The sequence below is a fragment of the Scyliorhinus torazame genome, chromosome 21 (genome assembly GCF_047496885.1).
Source record: "Scyliorhinus torazame isolate Kashiwa2021f chromosome 21, sScyTor2.1, whole genome shotgun sequence".
Lineage (NCBI taxonomy): Eukaryota > Metazoa > Chordata > Chondrichthyes > Carcharhiniformes > Scyliorhinidae > Scyliorhinus > Scyliorhinus torazame.
Genome location: NC_092727.1, coordinates 62,032,137 through 62,050,213, shown reverse-complemented (window position 1 = coordinate 62,050,213; position 18,077 = coordinate 62,032,137).

Genomic DNA, 18,077 nt, shown 5'->3' with positions numbered 1-18,077 from the left:
CTCCACCTACGCAGACGCCCTCACGATGCTAGAGCGCCTCTACGTATGGCCCGTGAACGAGGTATACGTGCGGCATCTCCTCACCACTCGCCGCCAGTGCGCCGGGGAATCGCTGGAAGAGTACGCGACCTCAAAGTCCTTGCACGAAGCTGTAATTACCAGGCCGTTACGGCCACTCAACATATGGACCTAGCCATCCGAGACACCTACGTGGCTGGAGTCAGGTCCAACTACGTGAGACAGTGCCTACTCGAAAAAGGTGCCCTAGACCTGGAAGAGACGGTAAAATTAGCCTCCGCTCTGGAAGTATTGTTCCAAAGCCTTAACGCGTTCCCGTCCGATCACGCTACCCCCTCGTGGACCCCCGACCAAAGAATACCCCAGGCCTGTGCCGCGCGGCTGCCCGCCCACCATGGGGGGCTACCCTGTTATTTCTGTGGCCAGCCTGAACACCTCTGGCAGCTCTGCCCCGCCCGGAACGCGAACTGCAGCATCTGCGGGAGAAGGACATTTTGCTAAAGTTTGCCTGGCCAGGTCCAAAAACTCTAAATCGCAGGCCCGACCCTCAGACTCACAGTCCCGCAGTGTGGCAGCGTGTCTGCAGGCTCCGCCCCCCCTCCCGGACGCGTCATCGGCCTCGTGTTGTCCGTGGGGGCAGCCATCTTCCAGCCCGCACAGCGTGTGCGACTCACGGGGGCCGCCATCTTGGCCATCCTCGCCCATGCGGCCCGCCACATGCGATTCATGGGGGCCACCATCTTGCCCGCCATCTGCAACGCCGACCGACACGTGCGACCAACGGGGGCAGCCATCTTGGAACCGCCCCAGCACCTCCGACCACGCCAGCTACCCGCAATTCAGCACGGTCACCCTTGACCTGTCGGGACACAAACACCTCCGGAGCTCTATGATGACCGTCCGGGTAAACTAAATGCCCTGCCTCTTCGACTCCGGGAGCACAGAGAGCTTCATTCATCCAGACATGGTAAAACGCTGCTCGCTCCCAATCTTCCCAGTGCATCAAACCATCTCCCTCGCCTCCGGGTCTCACTCGGTGCAGGTCCGGGGCTGCACTACCGCAACCCTCGCAATACAGGGCCCCGGGTACGGCAACTTTAAATTATATGTACTCCCCGACCTCTGTGCTCCTCTTCTATTGGGACTGGATTTCCAATGTAACCTCAGGAGCCTAACCCTGAAGTTCGGCGGGCCCCTACCCCCACTCACCGTATGTAGCCTCGCGACCCTAAAGGTCGACCCTATCCCGCTCTTTGCAAATCTCACCGCCGACTTCAAACCAGTCGCCACCAGAAGCAGGCGGTACAGCATCCAGGACAGGACTTTTATTAGGTCCGAGGTCCAGCGACTTGCGGAAGTTAATCATCGAGGCAGCAATAACCCCTGGAGAGCCCAGGTGGTGGTCGTCAGGACCGGGGAAAAGAATCGGATGATTGTAGATCACAACCAAACCATAAACTGGTACACGCATCTCGATGCGTACCCCCTTCCCCGGATCGCAGACATGGTTAATCAGATCGCGCACTCCCGGGTATTCTCCACGGTGGATCTGAAGTCTGCGTAACACCAGCTCCCAATCCGCCTGGGGGACCGCCACTACGCGGTTTTTGAGGCAGATGGCCGCCTCTTCCACTTCCTCCGGGTCCCCTTTGGCGTCACGAACGGGGTCTCGGTCTTCCAAAGAACGATGGACCGAATGGTGGACCAGTACAGGCTGCGGGCCACATTTCCGTACTTGGACAACGTCACCATCTGCGGCCATGTTCAGCAGGACCACGATGCCAACCTCCAGCGATTTCTCCAAACCGCCCGAACCCTTAACCTCACTTACAACAAGGAGAAATGCGATTTCCGCACAACCAGACTAGCCAACCTCGGCTACGTCATGGAAAACGCGGTTCTAGGACTCGGCCCCGACCGTATGCGCCCTCTCCTGCAACTCCCCCTTCCCCACTGCCCCAAGGCCCTGAAAAGGTGCCTCGGGTTCTTTTCATATTACGCCCAGCGGGTCCCCAACTTTGCGGACAAAGCCCGCCCACTAATCAAGGCCACCATCTTCCCACTGGCGGCTGAGGCCCGCCAGGCCTTCAGCTGCATCAAGGCGGATATCGCCAAAGCCGCGATGCGTGCGGTGAACGAGTCCATCCCCTTCCAGGTGGAGAGCGACGCATCAGAGGTCGCCCTCGCCGCAACCCTCAATCATAGATTATCATAGATTATTATAGATTATCATAGAATTTACAGTGCAGAAGGAGGCCATTCGGCCCATCGAGTCTGCACCGGCTCTTGGAAAGAGCACCCTCCCCAAGGTCAACACCTCCACCCAATCCCCATAACCCAGTAACCCGTCCGAACACTAAGGGCAGTTTTGGACACTAAGGGCAATTTATCATGGCCAATCCACCTAACCTGCACATCAGGCCGGCCAATAGCGTTTTTTTCACAAACCCTCACCACCTCCGAAATTCGACACTCCTCAGTCGAAAAGAAAGCCCAAGCCATCGTGGAAGCCGTGCGGCCCTGGAGGCACTACCTCGCTGGTAGGAGGTTTACCCTCATCACCGACCAACGATCGGTAGACTTCATGTTCGATAATACGCTGCGGGGCAAGATCAAGAATGATAAGATCTTGAGGTGGAGGATCAAACTTTCCACCTATAGCATTGCCACGTCCGCCTTCAATCCCCTCAAATGCGCAAACACGCGATCTTCAGCCCTCTAACATTCCATGTGATCAGCCTGACCGTGAGGCATTTTGCCCCAGTTGCTCTTTGATCTTTATTAATAATAACCGCAAGACGTGAGTACGTTCCGTGTATTGGACAAATGACCACACAACCAGTATTTAGTTCAATTACTGTTTATTATTAAACATAGGCTTAGTTCTATGCGTAATAATCTACACACGGCTACACATTAAACTATACCTAACAGCTTAAATGACCGTTACTTAACTTTCAAGTGACCGGCTCTGTGCAGGTGAGACGAGGCCTTTGTCTGAATCTCCACGTGTGGCGGCTGGAAGTCGTCAGGGATGTCTAGGCTGCGGCTCGTCCTTCAGGTAGCGATCGCGGGTCCTTGAACTTGGCTGGTCGATGTGCTGCCGTTGATGGGGCGGAGGCCGGTCCCAAAAGGGACAGAATATTGGTCGCGCAGTTCTTATCCTCCGATCTTTCGCGCTCTTTTGGACGGTCCCAACCCGGGATCCAATGGAACAATAGGATTTCAATCACCCTAATCAATTCTGGTCAATTAGGGGCGGGTACCTTGATAGCTGGGCAACTCCTTGTTGTTATTGTCCAAGGCACGTAGGCACTCCCAAATAAGGTATATAGGCTCCCCCAAGTCTTACTGCTGCTATGGTTCAATCTGTGTCCCATTGTCCTGGGGAAATCGGTGATTGACCTTTAGCAGGTGCGAGTTTCTGTGTAGGCCTGGTTTCTTCTGCACAACACACAGGGACTGTGGCCCAACCTGACCACAATTCCCATTATCCTTTGTGGGCGGCAATTTTAGATGACCACACCTTCCCTCCCTGCCGATCAACCATCACCCTTCTTAGGTCAGCCTCCAGCTCGCTCCCCGCACCCCCGCAGGCCCATCCTTCTCAGCCTCCGTCCTCGACATCCCATTTGTCTCCCAGCAACAATCCCTCCCCTGTCAGCAGAGCAATTCCCTCCTGCACCCCCCCCCCTCCATTAGCAGCACAACAATTCCAACCCCCTTTAGCAAACTTATCATCTGCTCACCCCCCACTGCGCTTCCGCGAGCTAGCCCGCCCAGCTAACCTGGTAGCTCCCCCCCATGACGCCAAACATCCTACCCACTATTGTTCCCCCCACTCCCCCGCTCGGGCATACATATTCAAAAAACACAGTTCCGACCAAACACAAAGAAAAGACAAAGAAGAACCTTCCACCCTTCCCCCACTATCACCAGGTTAACTTACAAAACTGAGCAACAGCCCAAGAATTAATATTAAAAAAACATTTCACATACAGTTCAAAAGTGAGAATAACTTTAACAAAATCGATACTGTATTACCCGTCGCAAGAGTTCAGTGGCCTCAGTCACCTGCCAGCCTTTTACTTTTAATAAAGTCCATCGCCTCGTCCGGCTACTCAAAATAGAGTTCCTGGTCTTCAAAAGCGACCCATAAACGAGCTGGATATAGCAGCCCAAATTTCACATTGTTCTTGAAAAGGGACGATTTTACTCCGTTGAATCCCGCTCTTCTTTTGGCCAGATTCGCACCCAGGTCCTGGTAGATGCGCAGCTCGCTGTTCTCCCACTTGCAGCTCTGTGTCTACTTGGCCCACCGCAAAATCAGTTCCTTATCCAGGAACTGGTGCATATGCACCACCATCGCCCTCGGCGGCTCATTCACACGCGGTCTCCTCGCAAGCATTCTGTGCGTTCGATTCACTTCCAAGGATCAAGCAAATACCCCATCACGCATTAACTTCTCGAGCATATTCGCCACATAGGCCCTTGCATCCATTCCCTCGCAGCCCTCAGGGAGGCCGACGATCCTCAAGTTCTGTCGACGGGACCTGTTCTCCAGGTCCTCCACCTTCTCCTGCAGCCTTTTCTGCTGATCCCTCATCAGTCCCACCTGTAACTCCAGCGCAGTTAGGTGTTCCTCATGCTCCACCACCTTCTGCTCAACCTTCTGGATCGCCCGACCTTCGGCTTTCAGCCACTGCTCCACCCTGTCGATCGATGCCTTGATCAGGTCTAGACCTTCCTCCTTTTGCTTGGTGAAACCCTCCTGAATAAATTTCACCAGCTGCTCTGTTGACCACTGGGCCGCTGAGCCAGTACCTTGCACCTCCGCCATGTTTTTCTGTGCTGTGGGTTTTTCTGTGCCTTCTCTACTCGATTTTTCCTTCCTATGTGACCACTTCTGGTCCACGTCTCCATATACTGGTGTGGGATTCCTCCTCACTGTCCTCTCCGCTCCCGATTTTTCAAATAACATTTTTAAAAAGGTCCGTCACGAGCGGGAGCTACCAAATGTGCTACTCCATGGCCGCCACCGGAACTGCCAACACTCTGCAATTTCAAAGTGCCGGTGAGGATTACGCAAGCAACTGGGGGAGTAAATTCGCTGGCAAAGCTGGGATTCAGAGATTAGGATGCCATTTTTAAGGGGCACCCTGATCTGAAAGTGAAGTTAAAGGCTCCCCCCCCCCCCACCCCCCCTCCTCCCAGTGTTGTGTGGTGGATTTGATGGGAAATCCCATTGACAGCAGCGGGACCAGATGATCCTGTACATGAAGGACGGATTGCTCCTAAACTGGAGGGGCATAAATATCCTGGGTGGGAGGTTTGCTAGAGCTCTTCAGGAAGTTTATACTAGTTTGGCAGGAGGATGGGAACCAGAGCTATGGATCAGAGGATAGGGTGTCTGTTTAACAGGCAGAAATAGTATGCAGCATGTCTGTGAGGAAGGATAGACAGTTGATAGGGCAAAGTTGCACTCAGCGGAATGGGTTAAAGTGTATTTGTTTCAATGCAAGGAATGTCAGGAATAAGGGAGATGAACTTAGAGTATGGATCAGTACTTGGAACTACGATGTTGTGGCCATTACAGAGACATGGATTTCACAGGGGCAGGAATGGTTGTTAGATGTTCCGGGGTTTAGATGTTTTAAGAAGAATAGGGAGGGAGGTAAAAGAGGAGGGGGAGTGGCACTGTTAATTAGGGAATGCATCACAGCTGCAGAAAAGGAGGTAGTTGAGGAGGGTTTGTCTACTGAGTCAGTATGGGTGGAAGTCAGAAACAAGAAAGGAGCAGTCACTTTATTGGGAGTTTTCTATAGACCCCCCAATAGCAGCAGAGAGATGGAGGAACAGATTGGGCAGCAGATCTTGGAAAGGTGCAGAAGTAACAGAGTTGTAGCCATGGGTGACTTCAACTTCCCTAATATTGACTGGGACCTCGTTACTGCAAATGGTTTGGATGGAATCTATCCCAGGTTACTGAGGGAAGTGAGAGAGGAAATAGCTGGGACCTTAACAGATATCTTTGCAGCATCCTTGAACATGGGTGAGGTACCGGAGGACTGGAGAATTGCTAATGTTGTCCCTTTGTTTAAGAAGGGTAGCAGGGATAATCCAGGTAATTATAGACTGGTGAGCCTGACGTCAGTGGTAGGGAAGCTGCTGGAGAAGATACTGAGGGATAGGATCTATTCCCATTTGGAAGAAAATGGGCTTATCAGCGAAAGGCAACATGGTTTTGTGCAGGGATGGTCATGTCTTACCAACTTAAAATAATTCTTTGAAGAAGTGACAAAGTTGATTGATGAAGGAAGGGCTGTAGATGTCATATACATGGACTTCAGTAAGGCTTTGATAAAGTTCCCCATGGTAGGCTGATGGAGAAAGTGAAGCCTCATGGGGTCCAGGGTGTACTAGCTAGATGGATAAAGAACTGGCTGGGCAACAGGAGACAGAGAGTAGTCGTGGAAGAGAGTTTCTCAAAATGGAGAACTGTGACCAGTGATGTTCCACAGGGATCTGTGCTCGGACCACTGTTATTTGTGATATACATAAATGATCTGGAGGAAGGTATAGGTGGTCTGATTAGCAAGTTTGCAGACGACACTAAGATTGGTGGAGTAGCAGATAGTGAAGGGGACTGTCAGAGAATACAGCAGAATATAGATAGATTGGAGAGTTGGGCGGAGAAATGGCAGATGAGGCTCAATCCAGGCAAATGCGAGGTGATGCATTTTGGAAGATTCAATTCAAGAGCGAACTGTACGGTAAATGAAAAAGCCCTGGAGAAAATTGATGTACAGGGAGATCTGGGTGTTCAGGTCCATTGTACCCTGAAGGTGGCTGCGCAGGTCGATAGAGTGGTCAAGAAGGCATACGGCATACTTTCCTTCATCGGAAGGGGTATTGAGTACAAGAGTCGGCAGGTCATGTTACAGTTGTATAAGACTTTGGTTAGGCCACATTTGGAATACTGCGTACAGTTCTGGTCGCCACATTACCAAAAGGATGTGGATGCTTTGGAGAGGGTGCAGAGGAGGTTCACCAGGACGTTGCCTGGTATGGGGGGCACTAGCTATGAAGAGAGGTTGAGTAGATTGGGATTATTTTCATTAGAAAGATGGAGGTTGAAGGGGGACCTCATTGAGGCCTACAAAATCATGAGAGGTGTAGACAGGGTGGATAGCAAGAAGCTTTTTCCCAGAGTGGGGGACTCAATTACTAGGGGTCACGAGTTCAAGGTGAGAGGGGAAAAGTATCAGGGAGATATGCGTGGAAAGTTCTTTACGCAGAGGGTTGTGGGTACCTGGAACGCATTGCCAGCGAAGGTGGTAGAGGTGGGCTTGATAGCGTCATTTAAGATGTATCTAGACAGATACATGAATGGGCAGGGAGCAGAGGGATACAGATCCTTGGAAAATAGGTGACAGTTTTAGATAGAGAATCTGGATCGACGCAGGCTTGGAGGGCCGAAGGGCCTGTTCCTGTGCTGTAATTTTTTTTTTGTTCTTTGTTCAATGCGGGTCATACAGGCCCATTTCTCTACTGAATGTGGACGCCAAACTGCTGGCTGAGATACTGGCCACAAGGATCGGGTGATAGGGGAACACCAGACTGGATTTGTAAAGGGCAGGCAACTCAAGGCCAATGTTCGAAGGCTTTTGAATGTTATTATGATGCCCTCAGAAGGAGAGGAGGTGGAGGTGGTGGTAGAGATGGATGCGGAGAATGCTTTTGATCGGGTGGAGTGGAATTACCTGTGGGAGGCGCTGGAAAGGTTTGGGTTTGGTGAGGGCTTTATTGACTGAGTGCGGTTGCTCTATCAGGCACCAGTAGCGAGTGTGCGTACGAACCACAGAGGTCGGGGTATTTTAAACTACTCCGAGGGACGAGGCAAGGGTGCCCCCTCTCCCCGCTACTGTTTGCTCTGGCCATAGAGCCATTGGCCATGATGTTAAGAGCCTCTAGGAACTGGAAAGGGCTGGTTCAGGGGGAGGGGGGTAGGGTGTGGACCACCGGGTCTCGCTTTACGCAGATGACCTGCTCTTGTATATTTCAGACCCGTTGAAGGGGATGTGAATCTTGGGGGAATTTGGCAATTTTTCGGGGCATAAATTGAACATGGGGAAAAGCGAGATGTTTGTGATCCAGGCAAGAGGACAGGAGAAGAGACTGGGAGAGCTGCCGCTTAGAATGGTATGGAAGAGCTTTTGATATCTGGGAATCCAGGTGGCCCGGGAATGGGAGGCACTGCACCAGTTAAACCTATCCCGGTTGGTAAAAATAAGAGGGCTTTAAGAGATGGGACATGCTCCTACTATCACTGGTGGGGAGGGTACAGACCTGAAAATGACGGTCCTCCCAGATTTCTGTTTGTCTATCAGCGCCTCCACATCTTCATCTCAAAGGCCTTTTTCAAGCGGGTGAATAAGTTTTATGTCGGGCTTTGTGTGCGGGTAAAACCCGCGAGTGAAGAAAATGTTGCTGGAGCGTAGTCGGAGGGAGGGTGGATTGGCACTGCTGAACTTCTGCAATTACTACTGGGTGGCTAATATAGTCATGATTAGGAAGTGGGTAAGTGGGGGAGGGGTCGGCATGGGAGCAGAGGGAAGCGGCGTCATGTAAAGACGCCACTTTGGGAGCACTGATAACGGCACCTCTTCCGTTCTCACCGGCCCGATACTCCACAAGTCCGGTGCTGGTGGCGGCTCTGAGAATCTGGGGGCAATGGAGGAGACATAAGAGAATGGAGGGAGCATCGATTTGGACCCCGATTTATAGTAATCATCGGTTTATACCGGGTAGGCTCGATGGTGGTTCCGGAGTTGGCAAAGGGCAGGAATTAGAAGGATGGGGGATCTATTTATAGACGGCAGCTTCCCCAGCTTGAAAGCCTTGAAGGATAAATTTAAATTGTCAGCAGGGAACGGGTTTAGGAATTTGCAGGTGCGAGACTTCCTGAGAAAACAGGTGCCGGCCTTTCCGCTGATGCCGCCACGGGGGATACAAGATAGAGTAGTCTCCAGTACCTGGGTGGGAGAGGGGAAGGTTTCAGATGTTTACCAGGAGCTTTCGGAGGCGGAGGAAACTCCGGTGGAGGAGCTTGAGGGCAAGTGGGAGGGCGAGCTAGGAGGAGAGATAGAGGCGGGTCTATGGGCGGATGCCCTAAGCAGAGTTAATACCTCCTCATCATGTGCCAGGCTCAGCCTGATACAATTTAAGGTAGTCCACCGGGCACACATGGCAACGGCTAGGATGAGCAGGTTTTTCGGGGTAGAAGATAGGTGTGCGAGGTACGCGGGAAGCCCAGCGAATCATGTCCACATGTTTTGGGCATGCCCGAGGCTTGGAGGGTTTTGGCAGCGTTTCGCTAAGGCAATGTCCACGGTGCTAAAAACACGGGTGGTGCCGAGTCCGGAGGTAGCGATCTTTGGAGTGTCGGAAGAGCCGGGAGTTCAGGGGGCGAAAGAGGCTGACGTCTTGGCCTTTGCATCCCTGGTAGCCCGGAGACGGATCTTGTTAATGTGGAGGGACTCGAAGACCCCGAATGTAGAGACCTGGGTTAGTGACATGGCTGGGTTTCTCAGTCTCAAGAAAATAAAGTTCGCCTTACGAGGGTCAATGGTCGGGTTCACCTGGAGGTGGCAGCCGTGTGTCGACCTTCTCGGGGAAAATTAAAATGTCAGCAGATGCAATATTCCAAGGGGGCGAGGGGAGGGCCGGATTGTTGTTGTATGGTTGGGGTGTGGGAAGTTTGAGATGGGGGGGTGGGGGGGGGGAATGTTTATTCTACCATGTTGATGTCATTGTCTATGTTATTTTTATAAAAATTTTCAAAGGCCTGAATAAAAATATTTTAAAAAAGTAACAAAATGTTTCTTTGAATTGGAAGGCGTGGTCAGATTAAAGGCTGCCTATTTGTGCCAGAGAGTATCACTGTCACAGAATCATTCCCAATAATGTGGGTGAGTGAGTGGTTGGTCAAATCCTTTCCGAGCATGTTTGACAAATTCCCAAGAGACCATTGCCAGTTATAGGATTGAGTAGTTAGTTTATATTTTGATATATCTTTCCTGGAATCTTGGAGTTGGAGAGGATTTCCCTGAATTCACCACATCTCTGAGGATCTCTAGTCCAGCTGTGTAGCAGCAACTGAACAGGCAGAGATTACTTGAAGAGATTACTTCGGTAAATTCTCCATTGTTCTCACTTCTACATCATTACAGCTTGAATCAAAACTGTGCCATCTGTAACACCCTTTGATTCACTGGGATTTGATCCCACTCTGATTCACCGGGAACGATTCCACTCCTTTGATTCACTGGGACCTGATCCCACTCCACTGGTTCACTGGAATCTGATCCCACTCCACTGATTCACTAGGACCTGATCCCACTCCACTGATTCACTGGGATCAGATTCCACTCCTTTGATTAACCGGGATCTGGTCCCACTTTCACTGGGATCTGATCCCATTCTACTGATTCACTGGGATCTGATTCCACTCCATTGATTCTCCAGGATCTGATCCCACTCCACTGACTCTCCAGGATCTGACCCCACTCCACTGATTCTCCAGGATCTGATCCTATTCCACTGATTCTCCAGGATCTGACCCCATTCCACTGATTCACTGGGATCTGATCCTGCTTTCACTGGGATCTGATCCCATTCTACTGATTCACTGGGATCTGATTCCACTCCATTGATTCTCCAGGATCTGATCCCACTCCACTGACTCTCCAGGATCTGACCCCACTCCACTGATTCTCCAGGATCTGACCCCATTCCACTGATTCTCCAGGATCTGACCCCATTCCACTACCTCCAGAATCTGACCCCACTCCACTGATTCTCCAGGATCTGACCCCATTCCATTGATTCTCCAGGATCTGACCCTACTCCACTGATTCTCCAGGATCTGACCCCATTCCACTGATTCTCCAGGATCTGACCCCATTCCACTGACTCTCCAGAATCTGACCCCATTCCACTGATTCTCCAGGATCTGACCCCATTCCACTGATTCTCCAGGATCTGACCCCATTCCACTGATTCTCCAGGATCTGACCCCATTCCACTGACTCTCCAGAATCTGACCCCACTCCACTGATTCTCCAGGATCTGACCCCATTCCACTGATTCTCCAGGATCTGACCCCATTCCACTGATTCTCCAGGATCTGACCCCATTCCACTGATTCTCCAGAATCTGACCCCACTCCACTGATTCTCCAGGATCTGACCCCATTCCACTGATTCTCCAGGATCTGACCCCACTCCACTGATTCTCCAGGATCTGACCCCACTCCACTGATTCTCCAGGATCTGACCCCATTCCACTGATTCACTGGGACCAGATTCCACTCCTTTGATTAACTGAGATCTGATCCCATTCCATTGATTCATTGGGATCTGATCCCTCTCCACTGATTCACTGGGATCTGATCCCATTCCACTGATTCACTGGGATCTGATCCCACTCTCACTGGGATCTGATCCCATTCCATTGATGCTAAGGTAAATATTGATCCTTTAGAGGATGCGAAGGGAGATTTAATAATGGGAGATGAGGAAATGGCTGAGGAACTGAACAGGTTTTTTGGGTCGGTCTTCACAGTGGAAGACACAAATAACATGCCAGTGACTGATGGAAATGAGGCTATGACAGGTGAGGACCTTGAGATGATTGTTATCACGAAGGAGGTAGTGATGGGCATGCTAATGGGGCTAAAGGTAGACAAGTCTCCTGGCCCTGATGGAATGCATCCCAGAGTGCTAAAAGAGATGGTTCGGGAAATTGCAAATGCACTAGTGATAATTTACCAAAATTCACTAGACCCTGGGGTGGCCCCGGCGGATTGGAAATTAGCAAACGTGACACCACTGTTTAAAAAAGGAGGTAGGTAATTATAGGCGAGTGAGCTTAACTTCGGTAGTAGGGAAGATGCTGGAATCTATCATCGACGAAGAAATAACGAGGCATCTGGATGTAAATTGTCCCATTGGGCAGACGCAGCATGGGTTCATAAAGGGCAGGTCGTGCCTAACTAATTTAGTGGAATTTTTTGAGGACATTACCAGTGCGGTAGCTAATGGGGAGCCAATGGATGTGGTATATCTGTATTTCCAGAAAGCTTTTGACAAGGTGCCACACAAAAGGTTGCTGCAGGTTCCCCATGGTCGGCTTATGAAGAAAGTAAGGAGGTGTGGGATGGAGGGAAATTTGGCCAATTGGATAAGTAACTGGCTATCACAAAGAAAACAGAGGGTGGTGGTGGATGGAAAATTTTCAGACTGGAGACCAGTTACCAGCGGTGTACCACAGGGATCAGTGCTGGGTCCTCTGCTATTTGTGATTTTTATCAATGACTTGGACGAGGGGGCTGAAGGCTGGGTCAGTAAATTTGCTGATGACACCAAGATTGCTGGGGTAGTGGATGAGTGGAGGGCTGTTGTAGGCTGCAAAGAGACATTGATAGGATACAGAGCTGGGTCGAAAAATGGCAGATGGAGTTTAACCCTGATAAGTGCGAGGTGATTCATTTTGGTAGAAAACATATGAATGCGGATTACAGGGTCAACGGCAGGGTTCTGAGGAATGTGGGGTTCATATCCACAGATCTCTGAAGGTTGCCACTCAAGTGGATAGAGCCGTGAAGAAGGCCTATAGTGTGTTAGCGTTGATTAACAGGGGGCTTGAGTTTAAGAGCCGCGGGGTTATGCTGCAACTGTACATGATCCTGGTGAGACCACATTTGGGGTATTGTGTGCAGTTCTGGTCACCTCACTATAGGAAGAATGTGGAAGCATTGGAAAGGGTGCAAAGGAGATTTACCAGGATGCTGCCTGGTTTGCAGGATAGGTCTTATGAGGAAAGGTTGAGGGAGCTAGGGCTTTTCTCCTTGGAGCGGAGGAGGATGAGAGGTGACTTAATAGAGGTTTATAAGATGATGAGGGGGATAGATAGAGTGGACGTTCAGAGACTATTTCCTCGGGTGGATGTAGCTGTTACAAGGGGGCATAACTATAAGATTCAGGGTGGGAGATATAGGAGGGATATAGGTTCTTTACTCAGAGAGTGGTTAGGGTGTGGAATGGACTGCCTGCTGTGATAGTGAAGTCGGACACTTTAGGAACTTTCAAGCGGTTATTGGATAGGCACATGGAGCACACCAGAATGACAGGGAGTGGGATAGCTTGATTTTGATTTCGGACAATGCTCGGCACAACATCGAGGGCCGAAGGGCCTGTTCTATCCTGTACTGTTCCATGTTCAATGTTCTATATGATAAAGATGCATGGCATTAAGGGTAAACTAGTAGCATGGATAGAGGATTGGTTAATTAATAGAAAGCAAAGAGTGGGGATTAATGGGTGTTTCTCTGGTTGGCAATCAGTAGCTAGTAGTGTCCCTCAGGGATCAGTGTTGGGCCCACAATTGTTCACAATTTACAGAGATGATTTGGAGTTGGGGACCAAGTGCAATGTGTCCAAGTTTGCAGATGACACTAAGATGAGTGGTAAAGCAAAAAGTGCAGAGGATGCCGGAAGTCTGCAGAGGGATTTGGATAGGTTAAGTGAATGGGCTAGGGTCTGGCAGATGGAATACAATGTTGACAAATGTGAGGTTATCCATTTTGGTAGGAATAACAATAAAAGGGATTATTATTTAAATGATAAAATATTAAAACATGCTGCTGTGCAGAGGGACTTGGGATTGCTAGTGCATGCGTCGCAAACAGTTGGTTTACAGGTGCAACAGGTGATTAAGAAGGCAAATGGAGTTGTGTCCTTCATTGCTAGAGGGATGGAGTTTAAGACTAGTGAGGTTATGCTGCAATTGTATAAGGTGTTAGTGAGGCCACACCTGGAGTATTGTGTTCAGTTTTGGTCTCCTTACCTGAGAAAGGACGTACTGGCGCTGGAGGGTGTGCAGAGGAGATTCACTAGGTTAATCCCAGAGCTGAAGGGGTTGGATTACAAGGAGAGGTTGAGTAGACTGGGACTGTACTCGTTGGAATTTAGATGGATGCGGGGGATCTTATAGAAACATATAAAATTATGAAGGGAATAGATAGGATAGATGCGGGCAGGTTGTTTCCACTGGCGGGAGAAAGCAGAACTAGGGGGCATAGCCTCAAAATAAGGGGAAGTAGATTTAGGACTGAGCTTAGAATGAACTTCTGCACCCAAAGGGTTGTGAATCTATGGAATTCCTTGCCCAGTGAAGCAGTTGAGGCTCCTTCATTAAATGTTTTTAAGATAAAGATAGATGGTTTTTTGAAGAATAAAGGGATTAAGGGTTATGGTGTTCGGGCCGGAAAGTGGAGCTGAGTCCACAAAAGATCAGCCATGATCTCATTGAATGGCGGAGCAGGCTCGAGTGGCCAGATGGCCTACTCCTGCTCCTAGTTCTTATCTTCTTATGTTCTTATGTATTCACTGGGATCTGGTCCCACTCTCACTGGGATCAGATCCCACTCCAATGATTCAATGGGACCTGATCCCACTCCTTTGATTCACTGGGATCTTATTCTGTTCATTTCATTTACAGGAATCTGATCCAATGAGTTCCTTAAAGAGAGAAAACTACACCCCTGAAAATAAGAGGGATGGTGAGTTACCAGTGGGAAAGCTGCCAGCCATATATACATTCAGCCATATGCCTTATTAGAACCATTAAACATTCAGGCAATCAGAAGAGGCCAGAAATTAGTTCCTATGTGCAAAGATGTGCAGGTTAGGTGCACTGACCATGCTAAATTGCCCCTTAGTGTCCAAGGATGTGTAGTTTAGGTGGGGTTACAGGGTAGGGTTTGGGAATGGGCATAGGTCGGGTGCTCTTTCAGAGGGTCAATGCAGACACGATGGACCAAATGGCCTGTAGGAATTCTATGATTGAACCCACAGAGGGAGAGTCAATTATTAAAAGCACAGCTTCTTATGGGTTTGTTGGAGATAAATTGGAGATTAGGGGCAGCACGGTAGCATTGTGTTTAGCACAATTGCTTCGCAGCTCCAGGGTCCCAGATTCGATTCCGGCTTGGGTCACTGTCTGTGCGGAGTCTGCACATCCTCTCCGTGTGTGCGTGGGTTTCCTCCGGGTGCTCCGGTTTCCTCCCACAGTCCAAAGATGTGTAGGTTAGGTGGATTGGCCATGATAAATTGCCCTTAGTGTCCAAAATTACCCTTAGTGTTGGGTGGGGTTACTGGGTTATGGGGATAGAGTGGAGGTGTGGGCCTTGGGTGGGGTGCTCTTTCCAAGAGCCGGTGCAGACTCGATGGGCCGAATGGCCTCCTTTTGCACTGTAAATTCTATGAAATAAAGTGCTTTAATGTTTGGTAGAGCTGCTAACTTAGTGGCGTTCTGCACCTGCTGCAGACAGTTGGTGATAGCTGTTTTGCATGTAATAATTCTGATCCAGACTTCCGGTGGCGGCCATAGTGTGTGTGAGTGGTCGCACATTTGGCAACTCCTGCTTGTGGCGGTGTTTTGGTGCCTTTCTCCCGATTAATGGGTGGGTGTTTTGATGGAAAAAGGTGCAGGAGCGGTCACCGGTGGATGGATTTGGTGGTTTTAGGTGAAAGGAGTTGTCGGAGCAAGAAACCTTTCCTGCGACACAGGGAAAGATGGCGGAGGGCAAGGGGTCAAGCCTACCTTCTCAATGGTCTACGGAGCAGCTGGTGGGCTTCTTGAATGACAAGTGCACCCAACAGAGACAGGAACAGGAATCTCTGGAGCACCTGGCAAAGGCAGTGGACCCGCTTAAGGCTGCGATCAACTGCTTGGAGCTGAGGCTGGAGACCCAAAGCCAAGCGATCCAGGAGGTGGAGGAGACGGTGGGGAGCATGAGGAGCAGTTTGCTTCATTGATGGCTAAGATGGGGGTTTTGAGAGATACCCAGAAGCAGCTTCAGGAGAAGGCGGAAGATCCTGAGAACCGCTCCCGGAGACAGAACCTGATTGGGAGGGCATTAAGGGAGCGGACGCGGGCTCGTATGTAGCCAAAATGCTGGAGAGTTTGCTGAGGGAGGAGGTCTTTGAACAACCCCTGGAGGTGGATAGGGCACTGATGAGGAAGCCGCAGGCTAACAAGCCATCAAGGGCGATGGTGGTCCGGTTGCACCTGTTCCTTGCTGAAGAATATATCTTGAAGTGGGCAAGGCCGACGAGGCAGTGTACCTAGGAGGACAACGAACTTCGGGTGTATCAGGACCTGTTTGCAGAGCTGGCCAAGAGGAGAGTGGGCTTTAACAGAGTGAAGGCTCAGTGGCTAGCACAAGTGGCTAGCACTGTTGCTTCACAGCTCCAGGGTCCCAGGTTCGATTCCTGGCTTGGGTCACTGTCTGTGCAGAGTCTGCACGTTCTCCCCGTGTCTACGTGGGTTTCCTCCGGTTGCTCCGGTTTCCTCCCACAGTCCAAAGACATGCAGGTTAGGTGGATTGGCCATGATAAATTGCCCTTCGTGACCAAAAAGGGTAGGAGGGGTTATTGGGTTACGGGGATAGGGTGGAAGTGAGGGCTTAAGTGGGTCGATGCAGACTCGATGGGCCGATTGGCCTCCTTCTGCACTGTATGTTCGAAGGCTGCCCTCTTTAAGAAGGGGGTGAAGTTCGGGATGCTGTACCCGGCTCACCTCTGGGTGACCTACAATGGTCGGGAATATTAGTTTGGGACACCGGGGGAAGCAATGGAGTTTGCAAGAGGCAATGGACTGCCAGGAGAGGGAGGACATTGAACTTTGGAGGAGGTTGGTTCTCCCTGTCCCCCTTGGCCAGGGAGGTCGGGGTTTGGGGGGGGTTCTCCCTTTTTCTTCTCTTGGGTGGTTTGTTTGTTTTGTCTTATGTGAATGTTATGGCTGTAACGTTCATGTCTCCCTGAGAGGGGTGGAGTTTGAGGGGAACCTTTGTTGGGGTTTTTTGTTTGTTGACTGCACTCGGGGCTGTTTTGAGGGGATGGGGAAGGTCATGGGTGAGTGCATTAGGTTACGTTTTTTTCTATGGGGGCTATTGTCCATTGTTCTTCTGGGTTTCTTTTCTCTGTCTTTGATTGTTGATATTATTATTAGCACTAAGGTAGTGTATGAGAGGGGTGGGGAGATGAATCAATGAGGGGTAGGATGCTAGGCGCCATGGGTGGGGGCTGCCAGGCTAGCTGGGTGGGCTAGTTCATGGATGCGCAGTGGGGGTGAGCAGGTGGTTAGTGTGTTGATGGAGGTTGGGATTGTTGTTCTGTGTGTGGGGGGACTGCTGACAGGGGAGGGACTTTTGAAATATGGTATATGGGGGGTTGATGACGGTGTGGACCTGGTGGAGTTTGGGACGCGGGCCGGAGGCTGGCCCAGAGGTGCTATGGTTGATTGAGGGGGGGGGGGGGTGATCCCCCAACTAGGCTGATCACATCGAATGTGAGAGGGTTGAATGAGCCGGTCAAGAGGTCCCACGTGTTTGCGCATTTGAGGAGCTTAAGGACGGATGTGACATTCTTGCAGGAAACACACTTGAAGATCGGGGATCAAACCCATTCATTTTCCCCCAATAATTTCAAAGAGCAAAGAAACGTACAGCACAGGAACAACCCTTTCAGCTCCCCAAGCCTGCGCCGACCATACTACCCGTCCAACCTAAACCCTTCTACACTTCCGGTGTCCGTATCCCTCTATTCCCATCCTAACCATGTATTTGTCAAGACTCTCCTTAAACATCACTGTCATAACTGTTTCCACCACCTCCTCCAGCAGCAAGTTCCAGGCACCCACTACCCTCTATGTAAAAAAACTTCCCTTGCACATCTCCTCTAAACTTTGCCCCACGGACCTTAAATCTATGTCCCCTAGTAATTGATTCTTCCACTCTGGGAAAAGCTTCTCACTATCCACTCTGTCCATGCCCATCTTAATTTTGTAAATGTCTATCAGGTCGCCCCTCAACCTCCGTTGTTCCAGTGAGAACAAACCGAGTTTATCCAACCTCTCCTCATAGCTAATGCACTCCATACCAGGCAATATCCTGGTAAACATCTTCTGTATCCTCTTCAAAGCCTCCACATCCT